Source organism: Brassica napus, chromosome C9, assembly GCF_020379485.1.
Source record: "Brassica napus cultivar Da-Ae chromosome C9, Da-Ae, whole genome shotgun sequence".
In the NCBI taxonomy this organism is placed as follows: Eukaryota; Viridiplantae; Streptophyta; class Magnoliopsida; order Brassicales; family Brassicaceae; genus Brassica; species Brassica napus.
Genome location: NC_063452.1, coordinates 40,365,927 through 40,391,166, shown reverse-complemented (window position 1 = coordinate 40,391,166; position 25,240 = coordinate 40,365,927). Strand labels below are relative to the sequence as shown.

The following is a 25,240-nucleotide window of genomic DNA, read 5'->3' as shown; positions in this document are numbered from 1 at the left end:
AAAGAATGGTCAGTCTTTGCATGTTATTTGGAAGACATACAAATCTTGAAGAGAAGTTCAACAGCTCAGAGCTCATTCATATACCACAAACGCAAAATTCAAGGACATACAGTCTCGCACGCAGTGCAAGAAAACAACTGTCGTTTGTTGTTCATATAGATGCGGAGCTACCAGTGTGGTTTGCATAGTCTATGGGGGTGATTGGTAAGTGTTGTGAGTGCTTTTCACAACTCATTTTTTTCTACATCCACTTTAGTTTACCAATCATGCTTTAAGAAATTTTTTAAAGCTACAACCATAAAAACAAAAATAGGAAACAAAATAGCTTTGGAAATCAATTTTTCTAGAGCTTTATATTTAGTGTTCTAGAAATAAATAATCTACAGATACATCAATAAAATATACATCTATTATTCTAAAGCCAAAAAATAAAAGCCATAGCTCTTACCAATCATCCTCTATACGAGCCTGTTTATGTTGTTGACAAAATAAAATAATAATAATAATAATAATAATAATAATAATAATAATAATAATAATAATAATAATAATAATAATAATAATAATAATAATTTTGAGGCTTTAGAGAAAAACTTAATTTTTTATTTTGGCGAAAATAAATTTTGCAGTTTCAGTGAGAAAGTATGATTTTTGTGGCTTTGATTGAAAACGTGATTTTGCGATTTTGGTGGGAAAAATATATTTTTGTGGTTATAGCGGAAAATATGTTTTACGGTGTTGAGGGGAAATGTGTTTTGCGGTTCTGCCGGAAAAATGTGGTTTGCGGTTTTGCCGGAAAATGCATTTTGGGCGGGAAAATGCGTTTTTGCGGTTTTGGCAAGAAAAAACGTTTTGTGATTTTGGGAAAATACGTTTTTGGAGTTTTAGTGGGAAAATATGTTTTTGCGGTTTTGACGAAAAAGCGTTTTTGCAGTTTAGCGAAGAAATGCGTCTTTTGCAGTTTTGGCAGTAATGTGTTTTGCGGGTTAGGCAGAAAAATGCGTTAATATCTCAATAAGAAAATCATGTGACAGTTGACTTGTATTGTCCAAAATTTCAAAAACTTTCTTTTTTCTTTCAAGTTGTACCTCTCAGTACCAGAAACTATAAACCAATGACAGAAAGATCAAACTATCCGAATTATTTTGATCCTGGAAACGACATCATTACAAAAAGAACAGTGAAATTTCAAAAGGGCATCAGTTTAAGGGATTAAGGGAAAAGCCTGAAGCAATAGAAAACGAAAAATGCAAATCAAAGTCAGAGACATACCCTTGTAAATTATCGTCACATTCTAAGAAGCAAAGTCCACTTTCACATATTTCATTTGAGAATTGAGATGATAAAATCCTGTCTTCATGTGGGTCATAACAAAACGGAATTGAACCACCACCCCTATATCATTGGACCAAACATTTTAAAATCGGACAAGTAACAAAGTCATACTTTTATCATTAGCGTAGAGCATCTCGTTAGAATAGTTATTTTGTTCAAAACACTCTTAGAAAATGAAGCAAATCATGTTCTCTAATGATTTGCTTACCTTTTTATTCGTAAAAGAAATATTTTAAGCATGGTATCTTTTTATTTATTATTAAGAGATAATTACTCAATTAGTATAGAAAGTTATGATATAACTAGAATAGCGTACATCTAAAATTACTCAAATGTTGGTTACCCCTAGTGAATTACAATAAACACTCTTGGTTAGTTTTTTTAAACTGTGACTATTTATAATCAAAATGATTAAAATTATTATCAAATCCACATCACTAATAACTGTAATCCACGTCACTAATAACTGTGATCTCAATTAAAAGACGTTTAACTTAAAAATTCCATTGATAAAAAAACTTAAAATTTCTTTCGTCGATTAAACCCTCACCGCCCTTTGAGTCGACATTGTCTTCTCCGCAATCGTCTGAAATCGGCTTCTCCGGTATGATTCGATACTTTACTTTGAATTTTTCGAGTTTGTGGCTGAGTTTTATTTATGTTGCGAGTTAGTTTTTTGTTGCGGCTGATTTATATATGCAGTTGTGGCTGAGTTACTTCTTGTCGATCTCTGAAAACCTAGCTCTATAAGTAGTTTGCGTTCCGAGGAGAAAAGACATATACATTCCAAAAACACCCAAATTGGCGATTGTGGGGGTGTATTCATTGACTTTTGTCGAGTGTATGATGGACAGTCCTTACTTTGTTGGAAGAAACAAGATTCTCGGTGGTGGGTTATGATGAATATTGGATATTTGATGAAGGGCTACATGAGAAGAAGAAGATACGATTGAGGTATGTCTCTTACTCTCTTTCAGATTTTGTATTGTTTGTGATTTATACCCATATTTGGATAATCCAATTTTTTTTCCAGATCTGAGTGACAGAGAAGCTTGAACGAGAAGAGAATGGAGTAGATGGAAATAAGTGACATATTCAACAGAGACGACACATATGAGTTCAATGAAGCTTGGAGACAGGGATGAGTTATCACCAGAGTGGTGCAGCAAAACCTGTATTTTGTGTTTTCCTTGTAAGAAACATAACTCAGCCGTGTATTTTGTGTTTGACTTATGTTATGTTTACACAATTCAGCCGTATTGTTTATATATCTCAGCCGTGTCGTTTATATAACTCAGACATACCTCAAACATACTCTAAAATTAGAAATAGTGTATATAACTCAGTCGTGTCGTTTAGATAACTCAGCCGACACATTCAACAGAGTGGTGCAGCAAAACCTGTATTTTGTGTTTTACTTGTAAGAAACATAACTCAGCCGTGTATGTTGTGTTTGACTTATATATGTTATGTTTACACAATTCAGCCGTATTGTTTATATATCTCAGCCGTGTCGTTTATATAACTCAGACATACCTCAAACATACTCTAAAATTAGAAATAGTGTATATAACTCAGCCGTGTCGTTTAGATAACTCAGCCGTGGCGTTTATATAATTCATTCATACCTTAAACATACCCTAAAATCAGAAAATGGAATTGAAGTACTTTAAAATTTATATTGAAGCTCTTCTTAAAAATATCAAGTGAATATAAATCAACTGAACATGTATAGTTTCTTGAATTTTCAAGTTGAGACTCTAACTTGATCTTGATAAATATATGTTCTCTTACAATTACTTATACAATTACTTACAAGACTCTAACTTTATCTTGAACCCTAAATCATATAAAGTAAACCATATACAATGTAGTTTTATGTGAATGTGTGTACTTTCTTATATTTCTTAGTGGACATACTTAAAAACCCTATATCCTAAATCATATAACTTAAACTCTAGACCCTATCTGCACGGTATAAGTCTAGTATATATTTCATGAAATTAAATGTTTTATTAGATGGTTAGATGATAATTGATTATAGGAAACTGAATACAAGTAGCAATACATATGTACCCAACACTAAATTTAATTAATTATAAACTCCAAAACATAAATTTTATATTCTAAAACTAACCTCTAACACTACATTCAAACCCTAAACTCTAAACCTAAACTCTATATTCAAATCATAATTTTGATATTAATCTAATATTTTCATACTTAAACACCATTTCTTAAAATAAATATCAATTTGTTAAAATTAAAAAATAAAACGAGAAAAAGAAAGACAAAATTTTCTGGTCAATCAGATTCAAATACATGGATCACACTTTTGAGCTATTGAATTAACTTAGATCTAAAGGTTAAGATTAATTCATTTTATTTTTGGCCCCCCCCCTCTCTCTCTCTCTCTCTCTCTCTCTCTCTCTCTCTCTCTCTCTCTCATATCTCTCATCTCTACCATCTCTCTCCACGCTTACTGATTTTCTCTCAGCTCTCCCATCTCTCTCCTACCTCGTCTCACTCGTCACTACCGTTACTCTCCATCAAGGCAAGAAGGTACCTGTTACGCTCGCCTTCCCACAATCACCATGGTTCCAAACCCTGGTGTGAGTGTCTTTGTTGACATAACAATTGTTACGTGGCTTAAATTTTTACACACCCTCTCGCAGGCGATCCTGGATATTCTTTGAGAAGGATAAGTTAATGAGTGGGGCCGACTTACTGCTTCATTCTTGATCATTTTCAAAAGTCATGACTGTTCAACATGAAAGACATATCTATCAAAACTCAGACAATAATTATATATTACTCTACCATCTCTCTCCACGCTTACTGATTTTATCTCAGCTCTCCCATCTCTCTCCTACCTCGTCTCCTCCTCGTCTCACTCGTCACTACTGTTACTCTCCATCAAGGCAAGAAGGTACCTGTTACGCTCGCCTTCCCACAATCACCACGGTTTCAAACCCTGGTGTGAGTGTCTTTGTTGACATAAAAATTGTTAAGTGGTTTAAATTTTTACACACCCTCTTGCAGGCGATCCTGGATATTCTTCGAGAAGAATAAGTTAATGAGTGGGGCCGACTTACCGCTTCATTCTTGATCATTTTCAAAAGTCATGACTGTTCAACATGAAAGACATATCTATCAAAACTCAGACAATAATTATACATTACTCAGCCGAAACACAAATTTTATTCACTGATAACTCAGCCAATTCATTGGCATAACTCAGACATTTCTTATACATTACTCAGCCAAAACACGAATTTTAATCACTGATAACTTAGCCAATTCATTGGTATAACTCATACATTTTTTACATAACTTAGCCAAACCATGAATTAGTTATTCTTATGACTATTGATTATCATTCTCATCGACATCCCAAATTAGACAGTTGTAAATATAATTTATATTGGTGTATTCATCGAAAATATAACTCATGCGTAAAATACGTATTGGTAACTGATATCTCATCCAATTCGTTGGCATAACTTCAATCTTAGAACCTACTGATTCCTTTTCGATCCGCTCATCAAAATGTTTTGAGGTCTCTTCTTAGGAGGTAGCGTTGGTGAATCCTTGTCTTGTGTTGAAGACTCACCGTATAAACTAAAATTATCATCTTCAGGTGAGGCACCATCTGAGTCGTCGAACATATGAAATTGGCTTTTAAATTCATCATCTTCTTCGTCTACTTCGTCTTCTTCGCCTACTTCGTCTTTTTCTCCTTCCTTTAAACTAGCTCAATATATGTCTTTGTCGTTGCAAAAATAATAATTACCAGATTCATAAGATTTTAGAGAAAGATGAATGAAAAAAATAATAAGGAGGAAAGAAGAGTAAATGAAGAAGAAGAAGAAGGTAGAAGAAGAAGAAGAAACACGGCGTCTACAACATAAAATCCTAATTTGACTGTTGTTACATTAATAATGACTTGAAAAGTAAGAGTTGATGACATGGAACATCGGTAAGACAACCACCAAACGAACACATAACTCAATCCAAATAGATCAGCCATAACTACAAATATAAGTCAGTCGCAATGTGAATACTATTTCAATAATTAATCTTTCGCTATTAAATCAGCCACAATTCGGCTAGAAATTATTAAGTTAGAGTATCGTCAAATAACTCAGCCGTCAAATGACTGCTATTCTAGTAATTAATCTTTCGCTAATAGGTCAGCGTAATTAAACTGAGTTTACTGTTAATCTAGCTCATCATGGCTGATTATACGTAAACCAGCTGTAACTACTTCCCATAAGTCAGCCATAAATTTATTAACTCAGCAAGCCGATGATCACTAAATCAGATGGAGAAACATAACTCAACCATGTCTTATTTACAACTCAACCAAAATTTTGACAAATCAGCCTGCCGATGTATAAATCAGCTGTAACTTGTTTTTACAGTAGCCGTTATCTAATAAATCACCCATATTTATGCAAATCAACCATAACTTGCGGCTGATTTATGCACGGGAGGCAGCCCATATCTCATAAGTCAGCCGTGTTGTTTAAATCAGCCGCAATGTAATCATAACTCAGTCGTCAATACCATCGTAGCGTTTTACCGCTGAGTTCATTAATACACGTCAGCGATTCCGACGTGACATCAAAAAATAATGGCATTCTTGTAATTACGTTTTTTATCACAACGTAATAAAAGGACACACTGGGTATTTATGAAATGGTAGTAATTAAATAAGTTTTACATGGTTCTGGTCATTTCACCTAATTTGTGTGCTGATTAAATTAACTTTCGTATTATTAATTATTAGTAAAAAATTTCATTTTTGTTAGTCTACTAATTTTATCCATTTTTAAACACTATTAATTTTATCCAATTTGTTTGTTTTAACAATACCTCAGTTAATCGAGCCAAAAACCAGTATTAACGGTTTACAAGGTTCTCAACTCGAGGGAAAATTTATTTTCCACTAAGTTTTTGAACGTAAAAAAAGACAGTAAATACATGAGATTTCTGTTTTAAGGGATACAACCAAGTGTATCTTGTAAAAAAGTCTACAAAAATAACATAGTACCTAAAACCATCGTTTGAAATAATTGGTGATGTCCAAACATCAGAAAATATGATATCAAGCGGTTGAGATGATTGTAAAGTAGATGTAGTGAAAGGTAACTTATGCATTTTGTTGATATAGAAAGCATTGCATGGCTGAACCATCAAAATGTTTGAAATAAACATGTAACCCAGATTGTGAAACAACTTTTTGTAAAATTGAAATAGAAAGGTGGTCTAGACGAAAATGCCAATCAGAAAAGGTGGTTTCTGCTGTGGATGCAAACGCAAGAGATGAAGGTCAGGCAGCGGATAGTTTTGGCCACTCGTATGTACAGTCCTTAGGCTTCCATCTAGGCAAAGATCCCCCGTGTCTAAATCCCTGACCTGAAAGGACGTAGGTGTAAACGTAACAGAAACATCATTATTTTTACATAGCTGAAAATATATATTAAATTCTTATCTACAGACTGTACACAACATTGTTACAAAAAAAAGAAAAATACATGAGGGTGAAGAAAAAGAACCAAATTAGTGATGAATCAGCACCAAGAAGAACTTCGTATCCTCCACCACATGGATGATGAATAGAGAGGTTGAGCAGGTGATTGAGGGATGAGAGAAACAATCGGAAACGGTGGCTGTCACGTTCAGGTTCTGAAATAATTTCTGAAATTTGTAAAATAGAGTTTGACGAGAACGAAAAACAGTTTCGTGAAAACCATGTCGCGATGAAAACTTATAAAACCCTAACCGTCCACGGCTAATAGTTTTTTTTACACACCCCACTCAACATGTAGGTTCCATTCTGTGTGACACGCGGTGCGTTAATTTTTTGGAGGTTCGAAATACTAGTTTGGTAACCCTTAAATCACCACACTACATATCTCCGTGCTTTAGCCTCACTTGCATGATATCGCGAATCAATTTCCGATAGATCACATATCATTTCAGTACTCCAGTTCAAGCACACTTAATTCTGAACTGTTAGATGTGTAACCGAAAAGCTAAGTGCACTTTGGTGACATAGATACTCAAATAAATTTTATTAATTTTTTTACCATATACCACAAACATGGATGTTACAATTTACCCTCTTTCAATCGTCCCTCGTGTTAGTGTGAACCTACACATGACTCTACAATTGTCTGGGTTTGGCTCTGATACGACTTATAACACCCTAACCTTTCATGACTAATGAGTCTTCTACGCCTGCTCACTCAATTATGGCCCCCATCTTGTTTGACAGTTGATGCATTAATTTTTTGGAGGCTCATAAGATTTGTTTACTGACTCTGCAATCACCACACAAAATTTTTTCCATGTTTTGTCTGCACTTGCATTATATCGCGAATCACTTCTCGATAGGTCATCTGATATACCATTTATTTTACCCATTTTTAGCCATTGTATAGAGGTGTTTTAGGAACTAATTATTATGTTTTGGAGTCTTTTTAGTATATTTACAGGTTCATGAGTGTTTTAGAGGAAAGTGGTGATTTTGGTGCATTTTGGAGATAAAATGAGAAGAAGCCCGTAGCTGACCATCGAACCAGACCGAAGGTCGACATTCAGAGATAAACATCAATCGATGCACATCCTGTGCCGTCGATTGACAGCGAAGCGCGTAAGACCCAACTAGGTTTACAGCCGACTTAATTTCCAAGTCACACACATTTACAGAAATACCCCTGGCCGATTTTAACCTAATATTTATGTGCTCTGCCGTTGTTTTAGGCAACACACGCTTTCATACTTTCTACTTTTCACAGCAAACAATACGTAGGGTTTTTATTAGTTTGGAGAGAAGATCCAAGACTCTTTCAGAGATTTATATTGGAACTCCAATATTTCTAACTCTATTCTATTTATTCATTTTATTCAGTTTATGTTTATGATTTACTTTCCTATGTCTGAGTAATTCATCTATTAGATTTAAGGTTCAAATAGGTTATGAGGGATTAGCCTAAAGTATAGAATTTCTAAGGTGATAAATATCCTTCAAAGAATTGTTGATAATGCATGTGTTCTAGAGTAGCTAACTAGAACTTTGAACTTAGGATTGTGGACAACTACGACGGTAGGTTCTGCACCAGAATTAATTCCTTTGAGCTAGTATTGCTAGAAACAAGCGAAAGCTTTTATAGAAAATACTAGTGAACCTATCGATCAACTCGTTAAAGCATGTCTAAGAGAACATCGATCAACGTTCTTACCATAACATCGATCGACATTCGATCCATATCAGCAAACAACAACTGAGATATTTGACTTAATCAAAACATAAGAATCACGTGCGAATGCTGGATATCTTTACACTGCAAATTGAGTTCTAGGATTGAAAACCTAAGTATTCTATACCTCTATAATCCTAATTACCTGAATAAAAACCCTAGATCTAGCGCTTTCATTTAATTTTTTACAAACCTCAAAACCAATCAACTGAAAAACTGCCTTGTTTGCTTTGCTTGCTATTTACTGTTTTCATAATTTACCTAGCTTAATCACTGCTGATTAGGATCTATTGTGTGCCCTATCTCCTTTTGGATTTGATCCCTAGGTACTACAATTGAACCTGTTAGTTGAGAGAGTAAAATCACTCCTTAGGGTAATTTGAGTGATATCAAATTTGGCGCGTTCCCGGGGAGATTTGATCGCCATTAGATCTTATCTAGTTAGATTTAGTCAAGGTTTTTCTACTGTTCAAGAAAACTGATAAAATGTTTTCTTAATTTCTTTTAGGTGCATGCCTAGTACCAGAAACCCTTGATATATGGTGCTTTTGACATCATTGTGTATATGCTTTCTAACTTGTTTTCATTGTTTTATCGAGTTAGTCTAGTCTTTTTAGAGTCATTTCAGGTCTGGAGAAGATTGAAGAGCTAAAGGAAGAGGCATGAAGAAAGGAGAAAGAATTGGAGATTTCTCCCAAAGAACAATCCGCGGAGCAGTCTGACGGTCGATCCTACCAGGAACAGCCAGACGATTCTTCTCGATAATTATGGAAGTTTCCATATCCTCCAAAGATTTTCCCTAGTTGCCGATTCTCGACTTTGAAGTCTAGGGGCGCCTCTATATAAAAGCGGCCCCTATCTATTTTATTTGATGACGCTAGTTCTTACAAGAGACCTAGACCTTATTCTTGGATATTGCTATTGTAAGGGAGACGGCTCCTCTTCTTGACAGAGAAGATCATCCTGAACCCCATTGTTTTACCTTTGATTTACATGCAGTATTATTCAGTTATCATGTCTTGTTCGTCTTGTGTTATGGCTGAGTAGTCGGCTAGCTTGTCTAGGGTTCTAGGGTGTTAATCGCGAGGCTAAACATAAATAAGCAACTCTTTTGTTTCTTCGTTTATCCTAGTTCTTAATGCTAGTCCTAACCTGATCACTTACTGCTAGATCTTAGGCTCAATCACTCACTAACCGTGTAGTAGTTTACCTGATATCGAATGAATGAGCTGAGCATCTCGAGTCAGCGAAAGTAGATACTAGAGTGTTCAGTGAACCCATCGGACTTGATCTCTATAGCTTGCGATCAACCCTTGATCCAAAAGACAGTTTAGGCGTCAAGGTCGAACCACAAAGGGAACAATGCCACGAGAGTGGGTTGTTCTACTAAGAGTGATCCATGTTCTACATCATGTCTCAACGAGCTTGAATAAATGTTTGGCTAAGTTTTAACACCCGATGAGAAACCCTAGACCGGCTTATCTTTAATATCGAATCTAAACCTTTTAAAATCTTTTACTTTACTTGCAAGTCACTACTTAATTCAAAATCCCAATTTTAGTTTTAGCTAAGTTGAAAGCTCATAAGAATAAAATGTAGACTGGTCCTCTGGAATGAATCTAAATTACTACAATTATCACTGTTAACTTGACAGTAGGAAAATTTAAGTTTTAGTGTATCAAGTTTTGGCGCCGTTGCGACGGGGACCAGATATTTTACCTTTGTTATTCAGTTCTATACTTAGTCTAAAGTATCTAACTTGCTTTTCTCTCTTTGTTCCAGCTGATGATCCAGGTGCATGACCAGTAGACATACTCGGAGAAACGCACAAGGACCATTATTCACGCTAAGTAACGAGGAGCTCGCAAGATTAGAAAGACAGAACAGACAACAACCGCGGCCTACTAACAACAAAATGGTTGATCACAGAGGCCAAGACGATCTCACTGCTGCAATGGCGCTCAGATGCAGCAGATGCAACAGACAATCAACGCACAAGAGGTTGCTCGCCAAGCAGCCGCCGACCTCGCTGCTTAGCAAGTCGAGCAACAAGGCGCTCCCATCGGAGAGCGGAACCTTCCGCGAAACTTCCCCACCACTCGCTCCACAATCAATCGGCCTCCCTGCACTAGACAGGACTATGAAATCAAACCCGCTTTGATCAGCTTGGTGCAGAAGAAAACGTTCAACGGTCTCGAAGCTGAAATCCCTTTGGACCACATTGAGAATTTCAAGAGAGTCTGCAACTTCTCTCGCACGAATGGAGTGCCACCAGATTACATCAAGTGCACGCTGTTCCCATTCTCCTTAGAAGGGAAAGCAGCTGGCTGGCTCGACTCGCTCCCAACCGGTACGCTCACTACCTGGGAACAAGTCAGAGCGCCGTTCTTGAGCCACTTCTATATGAAGTCCAAAACTGCAGCTCTAAGGCATGAGATCTCGAATTTCAAGCAAAAGACCGACGGACCTTTCTATGATGCTTGGGAACGTTACAAGGAATACCGAAAGGAGTGCCCTCATCATGGGTTTGAGGATGACTATATTCTGGAAGTGTTCTATGATGGAGTGCTATGAATTTCGCAATGCTCTGAATTCCTCGAGCAATGGGGATTTCATGACACAAAGAACACCAGGCGCATTCGCACTGATCAAAAATATGGCGTCCAGCTTCCTCAACAAGAACAAGGAACATGATCGCTCCAAAAGCGTAAACAACATAGACGACCTTGCGGCTAAGGTTGACCAGCTGTTGTAAGGTGATCAGAGCCAAGTGTTCATCATGGAGGAAGCTGCATCAGAGAACAATGTTTCAGACACTAAAACTGAGGGAGACAACACCGTGGATGATCAGCAAGAAGTGAGATACATCAATGGACAAGGATGGCAATACAAGAACTACCACCCGAACCCTAACGTTAGGAACAATCCTCACCTCTTTTTATATTCCAAGGGAAGAACAGCGGCTAACAGAAACGATATCAGGGAAGATCATATGTCCTGAGCCAAGCACAACATAACCAGTTCCAGAACCAGAAACAGCAAACTGCTCAACCGACCACTCCTTCGCCTACAATTGCTCCGCAAGACAAAATAAAGGGTCTAGCGACGATGATGCCTGCTCCAGGGTCAACGATTCAAGGGAAAGCGTTGAATCAAGTCACCACAGACATCAACTCCAGGATGAACCACATGTTCAATGACCTGAGTACCAAATATGATAACGTAGCCAGCCATATGCGCCAGATGGATGTTCAGATCACACAGATAGATGAGTGCGTCAAGAGGCAGCAAGGTACTCTATCTGGAAAGACCAACAAGAATCCTAAGGAATGCAATGCTGTAGCACTAAGGAGTGGAAGAAACCTACCGGATACAATTCCCAAGAAGTTGTCAACAGCGGAAAAGGGTAAGCAGAAAGAGGGTGAGCAACCAAGATCTGAAGCACTTCCTTTATCTAACGAGGAACCATAACAGTCTTCTGAGACTGATCCGACACCTGTCGCTCCACCAGTTGAGCATGTTCCTCCGCGCGAATACACCCCCAAGGTTCCATATCCTGTTCCAGCAAAGACGTCTCGCAAGGATCGGGAGGAGACCAAGTGTAAAAAGATGCTGGAAGATCTAACTATCAAATTACCTCTTGTAGATGCGATACAAATGATCCCTTCTATGCGAAGCTTAATGAAAGGGTTCTGGTAAGGTGACTGGAGACAGTGAGCTACTGATGGTTTCAAAAGAGTGCACTGCGGTACTTCAGAACAAGCCGATAAAGAAATTGAATGATCCAGGCAAGTTTGTTCTCTCCATACAAATCAGGAGAACTGTATTCGCCTGGTCTCTATGCGATATGGGTTCCAGCGTTAATCTCATGCCTTACTCTGTGGTAAAACGACTGGGCTTCACAAACTTCAAACTGACAAGACTCTCTGTGGGAACCGAAATTCGCACTGTCGACTTCCGTTTAAATTAGGAAACTAGGAAAACCCTAATTTCCCAGAGATCCCGGATATCTGCTAATACCACGCACCAAGCAATCAGAACACGAGATAACAATAAAGTATAAGGAATCGTAAAAAGAGAGCAAAGAGAAGTCTTATTCCAAATTTGCGTATGAGCGTTTACAACAAGGTATTAGCCTGGGCTCGAGAGCTGTCAGCGAGATTCCTAGTTCTAAAAACCCTAAGGCGGCTAAACCTAATTGAGTCGCAGCTCGAAATAACAAAAACGGAAAGTTGCCTTGCTCTAAGTGCTAAGTTTGTTCTCCAAAAACTTCCCTTTTGTGCCTCTCACCTAGGACTCCTTATATACTCGCTCCTAGGTCAGTTTACGCTTTTCCTGTTTTGCCCTTAAGCTGTCATAGCTTAAAAATGGAGATATTCTATTTTTCCCGATCTTCTTAATTATCTTCAAAAACTTTGATTTATCCGCGGAAACTTGACATTTATCTTTCCTTGCGAACCAAGCATAAACCGTCCTACGGTTTATGGGCTTTTGGTTAAGAAATCGTAAGTGGGTTTCGAGTCACGTCTTAGGTCTTTTTGGTCCGTCTTTTGACCCAAAACGTTTTTACAGCTTCTTTTGATAAAAACGAACTTTCTGCGATTTTTATCGTAAAGTTCGATTGATGACTTCAAATGAGGAGAAACATTAATGAGTTTGCTACGGTCTTCGGGAGATAGCAGTAAAGAGTAGACGAGAATGCCTGGATTCGTGTCGTATCGATGTTTTAAGAAAGCTTGATTGCTTCGTAACGATCAAAACGTGCACGTGCTTGGTCACTACGTAGCGACCAAGCTTGGCTTGAGCTCGGTCGCTACGTAGCGACCGAGCGGTACGCGTACTCGGTCGCTACGTAGCTACCAAGTTTGGCTCGAGCTCGGTTGCTTCGTAGCGACCGAGCGGTACGCGTGATCGGTCGCTACGTAGCGATCGATCTTGGCTCGAGCTCGGTCGCTACATAGCAACCGAGCTTGGGTCGAGCTCGGTCGCTACGTACCAACCGAGCAGTGTATATGCTTGGTCGCTGCGTAGGGATCGTGATTGGCTTGTCTGTGGTCCGATTTCCATACTCGAGCTTGTCCGTGGCTGGTTTGGATACGTGTCCGTTGCCTTGGGACAGCCGGTATTTGATTCAATCGAGATTTGAACAAAATTTTACCGCAAGATTCCTTGTAGAGATTCTTTTTACGATGAGTATCTTCGCTAAAAATATTTACGCCGATTCTTTGCGGAGATTTGGACATTAACTTTGTCATAACCGTTTTCGACCCCAACACTCTCCCTGGTGTTAGCCGACAGATAAGTCAAGTCACCGGTGGGTATTCTGGAAGATCTTCATGTCCGAGTGGGGAAAACTTTTGTTCCGACATATTTTGTGGTTCTGGAAGTTGAAGAAGAACCGAGAGATCCACTCATCCTTGGAAGTCCCTTCTTGTGCACAGCTGGTGTGATCATTGATGTTCGGCAAGGTAGGATTGATCTTCACCTAGGAGACATTGCGATGAAGTTCGAAATGAACAAATGCGATGCTAGATGCGCATACATACACCGTTGAGGATAACAATCAGGCGCTACTCCCTCAAGAAGGGATGATCGAGGAGATCCTTACCGATGATCCGCTCGAGCTAGCTCTGATCCGCTCTGTGATAGAGCACAATGTCATGAGCGTGGACGCGGACGGCTACGACAAGATGCTTGACTCAGCCAAAAGCATGGAGAGACTTGTAACCTATCTAAATCTGGGGGAGAGAGACGAGAGCAATCAGAGCAATACCTCTGGAGCAGTCGCTTCGAAAGGTGCTACTAAGCTGAGCACGCCTCGCGACGATCCATGAAGCGAACTGAAAGCTCCAAATATCGAGCTCAAATCCCTCCCTACGTGGCTCAGGTACGCGTTCTTAGGGCCAAATTCTACTTATCCTGTTATTGTGAATTCTGAACTGAACAATGTGGAAACAACTAAACTCCTGTGTGAGCTGAGAAAATACCGTAAGGCATTAGGTTATTCACTAGCTGACATTCATGGCATTTCACCTGATCTTTGCATGCATAAAAAACACCTAGAAGATGAATCGATGACTTCATAGAGGATCAGAGGAGGTTAAATCCAAATCTTAAAGATGTTGTAAAGAAAGAGATAATGAAACTTCTTGAGGCTGGTGTGATTTATGTCATCTCTGATAGTAACGGGGTTAGCCCTGTTCATGTAGTTCCTAAGAAGGGTGGAATAACTGTCATAACAAATGAGAAGAATGAACTGATCCCTACTCGAAGAGTAACTGGACATCGCATGTGCATAGATTTTCGCAAATTGAATGCTGCGACTCGCAAGGATCACCTTCCATTACCTTTCATTGATCAGATGCTTGAACGATTAGCTAACCACCCATAATATTGCTTTTTAGATGGTTATTCAGGTTTCTTTCAGATCCCTATCCACCCGGATGATCAGGAGAAGACGACGTTCGCGTGCCCATACGACACGTTTGCATACCGAAGAATGCCATTCGGCTTGTGCAATGCTCCTGCGACATTTCAACGTTGCATGATGTCTATTTTCACTGACCTGATTGAGGATATAATGGAGGTTTTCATGGACGATTTCAGTGTCTATGGAAGCTCTTTTACTGTTTGTTTAAAAAACTTGTGCAGGGTACTGCAGCGCTGCGAGGAGAAGGATCTAGTGCTGAGGGAGAAGTGCCGCTTCATGGTTATGGATGGGATTGTCGTTGGGCACAAGATCTCTGAGATGGGGATCGAGGTCGACAAGGCAAAGATTGAAGTCATGATGAGTTTGCAGCCACCAACATCAGTCAAGGGAATAAGAAGCTTCCTGGGGCACGCAGATTTTTACAGGAGATTCATCAAAGATTTCTCAATGATCGCAAGACCACTCACGAGGCTGCTCTACAAGGATACTAGATTCGAGTTTGACAGCAAATATTAAACGACATTCCACACGATCAAAGGAGCCTTGATCAGTGCACCAGTCGTTCAGCCTCCGGACTGGGACTTACCCTTCGAAATCATGACAGATGCTAGTGATTTCACGGTAGGAGCAGTGCTGGGACAGAGAAAGGATAAAAAACTGCATGTGATCTACTACGCGAGCAGGAAGATGAATGAAGCCCAATGCCGATATGCGACAACGGAGAAGGAGCTTCTGGCCATATTCTACGCCTTCGAGAAATTTAGCTCCTACCTAGTAGGATCTAAAGTGATAGTGCACACAGAACATGCAGCTCTGAAATACTTGCTGACGAAGAAAGATGCCAAACCGCGCCTGCTCTGATGGATCCTCCTACTCCAGGAATTCGACCTTGAGATCAAAGACAAAAAAGAGATTGAGAGTGGAGTCGCCGACCATTTGTCTAGAATGAAGATCGACGACGAGACTGTTCTTGATGATAGTCTCCCTGAAGAAGAAGTCTACTCGATTGGTCTGTATGCCGAGAACAGCCCAGATACTCACGCCACGGACTGTTCCGCGGTAAGCTTCTCTGATTGTTCTGTGGATTGTTCCGCCGACCAGGAACACTTTGTTGCGGCTATAAAAAAGAGGTACTCCCACCTACCGTGATTCGCTGAGATAGCCAATTTCTTAGCAGCAGAGAAAGAACCGGTTGAGTTTACTGGGAATGAGAAGCGAAAATTTCTAAGGGATGCAAAACTCTACTTTTAGGATGAACCGTTCTTGTATCGACACTGCAAAGATGGAGTGTTCCGACGCTGTGTTCCGGAAACTGAAATTCTGGAAATCTTGCTTCATAGCCATGGTTCTTCTTATGCCGGTCACTTTGCAGCATTCAAGACCGTCTCCAAGATCTTGCAAGCTGGTTTTTGGTGGCCAACAATGTTCCGAGATGCCCAAGCTTTCATCTCCAAGTGCAGTTCATGCCAAAGACAAGGGAACATTAGCAAGCGGAACGAGATGCCCCAGAACTTCACACTCGAGATCGAAGTGTTCGACTGTTGGGGGATCGACTTCATGGGACCTTTCCCACCATCGTGCAAGAACGAGTACATTTTAGTGGCAGTGGATTACGTTTCCAAGTGGGTAGAGGCAATCTCCAGTCCCACTAATGACGCGTGGGTTGTAACCAAAATGTTTAAAACCATCATTTTTCCTCTGTTTGGAGTACCTCGAGTGATCATAAGCGACGGAGGCACACACTTCATCAAAAAGGTCTTCCAAGGGCTCTTGAAGAAGAACGGTGTCAGGCACAAAGTTGCTACGTCATACCACCCCCAAACAAGTGGCCAAGTGGACGTGTCTAATAGGGAGATCAAGAGCATCCTGCAGAAAATGGTTAGAACTACACGCAAGGACTGGTCTTTAAAGTTAGATGATGCGCTATGGGCCTACAGAACAGCCTACAAACACCATTAGGGGCCACTCCATATCATCTGGTCTATGGAAAAGCCTGTCACCTCCCTGTGGAACTCGAGTACAAGGCGGCATGGGCTGTCAAAATACTCAACTTCGATATCAAATCAGCCAAGGAGAGGCGTTCCATTCAGATTCACGAACTTGAAGAGATCAGGAACCTGGTTTATGAAAGCACAAAGATCTACAAGGAAAAGACCAAAGCCTATCATGACAAGCGGATCATCTGCAGAAGCTTCGAACCAAATGATCGAGTCTTGCTTTTCAACTCCAGGCTGAAGCTCTTCCATGGGAAGCTGAAATCCAGGTTGTCCAGACCGTTTACTGTCAAGGAGGTCAGACCATGTGGAGCCGTGGTCCTACTGGATCCGAATGGAGGGGAGTTCGTCGTAAATGGTCAGCATCTTAAGCCATACCTAGCTGATGCGACAATCGCAGCAGGGGAAGAATTTCCCTTAGGCGATCCATCCCCAGCTCAATAGGTTGATCAAAGTCAAGCTAGTGACTTAAATCGAGCGCTTGGTGGGAGGCAACCCACTGGTAAGTGTAAATATGTTTTTCTTTTCATATTTTGTTCCATTTTGTTTTTATATCTGTTATAGGAAAAATAAAATCGAAGACTCCCGGAGGAACAGTCCATGGACTCCTCTCGCTGGAGAACAGCTGCTCCTCCAGGTAAGTTTTCGACACTTAAAAAAATATATAAAAAAGAGAAGAGGAAGCGGTTAGGGTATGCCTATTTAAGGTAACTACCCAACTTCCCCACTTAGCCCCATATCGCCGCATACCTCCTCCCCATAAGTTTAGAACCCTAAAATCGAAAACCTTAAATTCTCAACCTTTTCTCAATCGATTTTGGTTCTAACCCCTTGGGATTTCGAACTTAATTTATTTTTCTAGCACTCTCTCAACCGAACAAGGTAAAACTCAAACTCTCTCCAATCGTAAATTGGGGTTCTCTCATATTCCTCTTAACCAATTGAATAGTTTTTATGGCATTATACTTTGATAAGTTCATCTTAAGATTGCTAGGAAGATAGAAAATTCATAGTAAAATAATGAGAACCGCCTTGTTTCGAAATTGAATTGAGAATTGCGACTGTTCATGATGTTGATTGTTGGTTGATGCGGGTAGAATTTAAGTTATATAAGGGTTGTTGTTCTTCATGTTGTGATTTGGGTTGTTCGAAAATTGAATGGACTTGGATTTAACTGAGAAATGGTGAAGTTCCATCGTTTTCTACACAACCCACGAACATTACTAATGCATAATTTATCGTTCTATTTTGTAGATGGCTCCGAGAACAAAGCAAAAGGCGATGAAAACCCCGAAGATCACCCGCGAGAACTACGTCTCACCTGTGGGCCACAATGCCCCAACCTCTTACCCATGGCCGCGCGTTGGAATGGAGGGTCAGCCGATAGATCTCGACGACCCAATGCTCTTCACCTTCAACTGCGAAGGATGGGACAAGGAGTCTGCGCAAAAATACAACACGCTTCTCAACACCGAGATCTTGCCAACTCGATTCGGTCACACCGAGACCCTCGCTGCTCTTGGGCTTGACACAGACGTGTTCGAGACACTCAATGCAATGGGGATTTCTCCCCTCTGTTACCAGACGCACGAAATCTATCCGGACCTAGTGAGGCAAGCGCTCGCTACAGCTCATATCGGCTACGACAACCCTCAGGTATCCACGTATGAGAACTGTTCTTTCTCATTCATGGCCGATGGCAAGTTCTGCTCCCTATCGCTTGACCAGCTCAATGAGATATACGAGATCTCGGACGAGCGAAAGGATGTGGCAGTGGAGAACAAGTTCACTCCAACGGAGCGGTTTTGGGACCTCATAGCAACCGGAAGCGGATCATTCGCCTCTAGGAAGGCGTATCATTCGCCTCTAGGAAGGCGTATCAGTCCCATATCAGAAACCCAACGCTGAGGGTAATCGCAAAGATGGTCTTCAACCTCCTTTTTGCAAAGGATCAGACCTCAAAGGTCTCCAAAAGAGAACTGCAAATGCTGTACTCGGGTCTTAAGGATGAGATCCGCAGGTCGCGAGCTGGAATCCCATTTCAGCATGTGCAGACGAACCCTGGCTTCCATCTCATCTGGATGTTCTGCACACGGAAAGACTTCATGCTCAGGACCGACAACAAAAAGGATCGCTGTGGCAGCTTGCTCACTCCGTTGTTCAAACACTTCAGGATCAACCTCAAATCCTACGCGGTCAACTACAACATTGAGTATGTGGACACTCCCTATCTGATCCCGTGCCACATCCTCCGCGACGAGACCACATACAGATTCACAGATAAGGAGGGAAACGTGTTGTTCATCAAGCTGCCCCAACCACACCTCACGAACTTCAGTTCGATAGAGAACATCTGTTTCTTACCTGACCCAGAGTTCCTCTGTGCCGACCCGCAAGCACCACCTCCTGATGATGATATGGATGAGCCAAAGGACATCACACCGAATGAGGAAACGGCCTATGACTTAGGCCCACTCGACGATGATGCGGACGAGGCAGAACCGTCGCAAGATGGTTGATTCGCAGCAGAAGAACAACAGCCTCATGAAGAGGATCCTCAAGGCGATCATGGGGGGATGTTTCGGCGGTCAAGAGCCGCGATCATCCGCAGCTGAGCAGACTCCACAGCAGTCCCATCGCGCAGGCAAGGAACCGGCCGGATCTTCCGCTGGAGCAGATCATCTTCCGAGGAACCGAAGGACGGCTGGCCGCTCCGAGAGCGGGGAGTCAGACTAATCCCACCTTTTCACCCTATCTCATTGTCTTATCCATCTGAACAATTTATTATCTTGCTTTTTATTTGCTTGTTTTGTTTGTTTTTAGCCTACCTCAAATTTATTTTCACAACCAGGGATGGTGTGAACTAAGTCTGGGGGAGGTGATTGTGTGAAACTAATCTCTTTCGTTTTTTATGTTTGAGTCAGTCTTTGCGTTTCATTGAGTCAGTCCAAACTCTTGTGGGAATTAGGACCCTATTTTGTGATGATCTTTTAACCACCTCGTGCTCTAACATTCTTATTCAGTGACCCACACTTAGACCTGGAACAGCCCTGACTTATCTCACCTGACTCTCCAGAAGTTTTCAACCGATCAGGTTACACTGGGCCGACTTAACTCCATCTAACTTGAACCTAATTTTGACTACAAATTCCTCTTGTTATTGGCATTAGATCAGGGAAACGAGACTTACACTCTAGAGTTCTTACTCTTTTTACCAATCTTGCTGATCCTGAGTGGCTAGTTCATTTTTAGCTAGTACCCACCTTGTACCTAAGCCTTTATTTCGGCTTCATGCATTCTATTCTTCAGTTTCATATGTGCAGATATGTGCAAAAAAGTTGGAGAGGAAAGGATCGACGCAACCTCTTACTTGTAATCGCTGCAGGAACAATCAGAACAATCAGGAACAACCAGCTCCAAAACAATCAGAAGAACCGTCAGTCGAGAACAAAGGAGAACGGCCATAGGGCACCGATCATTCCGTGTATTATCTCCTTCTTTGTCACTTCATCATCTATGATCTCATCAGTTATACAATTACAAAAAAAAAGATATATATATATATATATATATATATATATATATTTACCATTTTATATGAGATCATCGATAGAGAAGGAGGACTAAGTCGGCCAGATGCTCTTTTGAGTTGACTCGGTCAGAACTAGAACAAGGAGAGTTGGTACCAATAATAGGGAGCAGAAGAACAGTCAAAGCGATAGCTCCAGAAGTCAGCAAAACGTGTGAGGGGGTTGTGGACGTCAATATATCCATCATCTCTTGCTATTTTGCGCGATATCCTGCATCCACTACAAAAAATTTGGTAAACCCTAAACACTCTTTTGACTCACTATAAATTAGCATGTTCATACCTAGCTCGTCTACCCTGAATGATGTCTATGACAAGAGGATCACAACACTTTAAAACGAATATAGGGAGTTATGTATAGAAAGTGTGCCTTTTTCAGGATTGAGATATAGAGTATGGTGCCGATCTTTGAACAGTGATCAGCGAAAGTTCTAGTAAAAGTGTGTGGTCCTAGTCGGTTGCTTATATGGTTCAGAGATTTGAGGTTAAGGTATGGTTATTGAGGATTAGGAGAGTTCCCACACTTTCAAACCTTTTCCCTGTTCTTGATACTTGCCTTGTTCGAGGACAAACAAGGATCTAAGTCTGGGGGAATTGATATATGGTGTTTTTGACATCATTGTGTATATGCTTTCTAACTTGTTTTCATTGTTTTATCGAGTTAGTCTAGTCTTTTTAGAGTCATTTTAGGTCTGGAGAAGATTGAAGAGCTAAAGGAAGAGGCATGAAGAAAGGAGCAAGAATTGGAGATTTCTCTCGAAGAACAATCCGCGGAGCAGTCTGACGGTCGATCCTACCAGGAACAGCCAGACGATTGTTCTCGATAATTATGCAATTTTCCATATCCTCCAAAGATTTGCCCTAGTTGCCAATTCTCGACTTTGAAGTCTAGGGGCGCCTCCATATAAAAGCGGCCCCTATCTATTTTATTTGATGACGCTAGTTTTTGCAAGAGACCTAGACCTTATTCTTGGATATTGCTATTGTAAGGGAGACGGCTCCTCTTCTTGACAGTGAAGATCATCCTGAACCCCATTGTTTTACCTTCGATTTACATGCAGTATTATTCAGTTATCATGTCTTGTTCGTCTTGTGTTATGGCTGAGTAGTCGACTAGCTTGTCTAGGGTTCTAGGGTGTTAATCGCGAGGCTAAACATAAATAAGGAACTCTTTTGTTTCTTCGTTCATTCTAGTTCTTAATGCTAGTCCTAACCTGATCACTTACTGCTAGATCTTAGGCTCAATCACTCACTAACCGTGTAGTAGTTTACCTGATATCGAATGAATGAGCTGAGCATCTCTAGTCAGCGAAAGTAGATACTAGAGTGTTTAGTGAACCCATTGGACTTGATCTCTATAGCTTGCGATCTACCCTTGATCCAAACGACAGTTTAGGCGTCAAGGTCGAACCGCAAAGGGAACAACACCACGACAGTGGGTTGTTCTACTAAGAGTGATCCGTGTTCTAGATCATGTCTCAACGAGCTTGAATAAATGTTTGGCTAAGTTTTAACACCCGATGGGAAACCCTAGATTGGCTTATCTTTAATATCAAATCTAAACCTTTTAAAATCTTTTACTTTACTTGCAAGTCACTACTTAATTCAAAACCCCATTTTTAGTTTTAGCTAAGTTGAAAGCTTATAAGAATGAAGTGTAGACTGGTCCTCTGGAATGAATCTAAATTACTACAATTATCACTGTTAACTTGACAGTAGGAAAGGTTCAGTTTTAGTGTATCAACCCTACAACAGTAACTTCAACAACAACAACTTCCAAACGTATGGAAATTTTTCCTATAAGAACATACCACCACAAACTCGAGAGAACAAGATAGAAGGAATGATTGATCAAGTTTTTGAGGGCCAGTAGAAGCTGATGGTGAATGTCAATGGAAAGATAGATGCTGTCTACACCGAGCTGAATGAATAGTTTGAAACTTTGAATACACATGTGAAGAAGTTGGAGACACTAGTGGTTCAGACATGAAATGTTGTTAAGAGGCAATAGACCTTCATCAAGGGTACAAGAGAAGCACTGAAGTACCACATGAATGCCATTGATATCACTCAAATTACCCTAAGGAGTGATTTACTCTCTCAAATAAGAGGTCGAGTTGTAGTACTTAGTGATCGAATTCACAGGGATCTAAGCCACACAATAGATCTATCTAGTTATGTAGTAAAGCTAGGTTGAATGGTTTAAATGTAAATTACCAGGGGTGAACAAGTAATTGTTCAATTGATTGATTGGGTTTTAAGACAAATATGGGAAACGTTAGACTTATGGTTTCTATTCAGACAATCAAGATTATAGAGATATAGACTACTAAGCATATATGGATATTCTAGAACTCAAACAAATAAGAATAGTCGATCAACTTCCATATATTTAGACTATCTATCGCCGGATCTAGGAGTTCAGCTCTCGCTTGTTGGTTTTAAGAAAGTGTCGATCGATTTCAACAACGGCGTGTCGATCGATACACCTTTCATGCCGTCAATCGATGCAACGAATGAGTTGTCAATCGACGTTCCTTCCAGGGAGCGTTATGCACGAGTTTGACGTGTTCACTAGGTTAAACTAATTCAGTTTCTACTTGTTTCTAGCAATCATAGCACAACCTAAATATTTCAGACAAATAACCAATCTTCCGAATGCGCCCTAATGTCTATAGGAAAGATCGTAGTTAGCTACTCTAGGACACATGCATTAAGAACAGTTTAGTTGATTAATATCCTTACACTCAGCAATTCTATATTTTGGGCTAATCCCTCATGAATATCTGAACCCTAAATCTAACAAGATGAACTACTCAGACATGGCTAAGCAATTCATAACAACAAGATAAGAAAACTGCATAAAATATAATAGAGTAAAGAAACTGGAGTTCCAATCACAAATCTCTGAAGGAGTTCTTGGATCTTCTCTCCAAACCTAAGACTCTAAGTATTTTTCTGTATGATAAGTAGAAAGTATGTAAGCGTGTGTTGCCTAGAACAATGGCAGGGCACATAAATATTAGGTTAGAACTCGTCAGGGGTAATCTGGTAATTCCTGTGGGACTTGGGCTTTAAGTCGGCTGGAACCCAGTCTGGCTTCCATGCGCTTCACTGTCGATCGACACCACATGGTGTATGTCGATCGATTGTTGCCTTCACCCATCGATCGATAGTCATGGTCGATGGTCAACTTCGGGCCTTTGTCATTTTCTCTCCAAAATGCACCAAAATCACCACTTTCCTCCATATCACTCCAAAACCTGAAAACATACTAAAAAGACTCCAAAACAGCTATAATGTATTTAAAAACACCTATATACCATAGTATATCAGCCATCATAAAGGATGATTTCTGGCAAGTGGTTAAGGAGGAAAAGCTTCAGGAGGGAGATTTCGAAGTTGAGAGCTCTATGAGTTTTGAAAGTTCACATTGGGGTCGACCGACGCTGAGAGAGGAACATCGACCTGCTGCCCATCATCTATCGACTGTTTATACGGAATCAGTTGCATCATCCGAGAAAGTAAGAATCATGACCCATGAAGAGTTCGCAGCTAAGCACCCTCATCCACCCAAACCCTATCGCGTAACCACGAAAGACATCGATCAGCACCATGAGCCAGCCGCCAATCGACAGAGAGATTCAATCGGCGATCGACAGTCACCTCCTAGCAACGATCAACGACCACCTCTCACCTACTAAGTGCAACTACCCAAAATCGATGTAGCGCGATTGAATGCAATTAGAAACCCATCTCAACCTTCAGAGACATCAACATACAACATCAGTGAGCAATCTGAATATGCACCAGAGCCAATGCAAGTTGATCATTCTACTGTAGGAAGGACCTTAAGGAAGAGGAAGGAAAAGTTCCTAAGCATCTGAAGAGAGGAGCTAATGATAAGGAGATGGATAGTTTCACAAAGATGATTCTAAGGATCCCAAAAGATAAGCCATTTGAGGATGTTTACTTTACCCACAGGTTGTGGATGTTCTTCAGAGACACCAATGAGACTGAAGAAGACATTAGGAGAATGTTCCACCAGGTCAGAGAGAAGATGAGACAGAGGATTACATTGAAGAAGAAGAGTGGTCCGGGAAAGTTTGTAGTACCATGCTTGATAGGAGGCATTGATTACCATAGTGCGCTCTGCGACACAGGTTCTTCAGTCAGCATTCTACCAAAGCTGATGGCAAGCCACCTAGGTCTGAGACCATCTCCAATAATAGACAGTAAATTTTTCTATATTGCACTCTGAAATAGAGTAACTCTATTATAAAGTCAGATTTTCTCCAATGGTTCACTCTATAATAGTGTTACTCTTTAATAGAGTGGAATACATAATAATGTTGCTTTTTAACTATATTATATAGTTAACTCTATTATAGAGTGAACCATTAGAGCAAATCCAACTTATAATAGAGTTACTATATTTTAGAGTGAAATATAGAAAAAAATATTGTGTACCATTGGAGATTCCTTGAAGATAGAGCCTTCAGAGGATTCATTCATTTTTGTGGATTGTTCTCAGAGGAACTTAGGAGGAATCATTAGAAACCTTGAGTTGCAGATTGGTAATGTCCTAGTTCTAGTAGACTTCTATGTCCTGGACATCAAAGCT

General features: G+C 40.2%; 1 non-coding gene across 1 annotated transcript; it reads right to left on the bottom strand.

Annotated features, from left to right (window-relative positions):
• Positions 1-11,024: 11,024 nt before the first annotated feature.
• LOC125593618 lies at positions 11,025-11,131 on the bottom strand. The gene has a single exon (XR_007329518.1). It is a non-coding gene; the product is annotated as a small nucleolar RNA R71 (small nucleolar RNA).
• Positions 11,132-25,240: the final 14,109 nt, after the last annotated feature.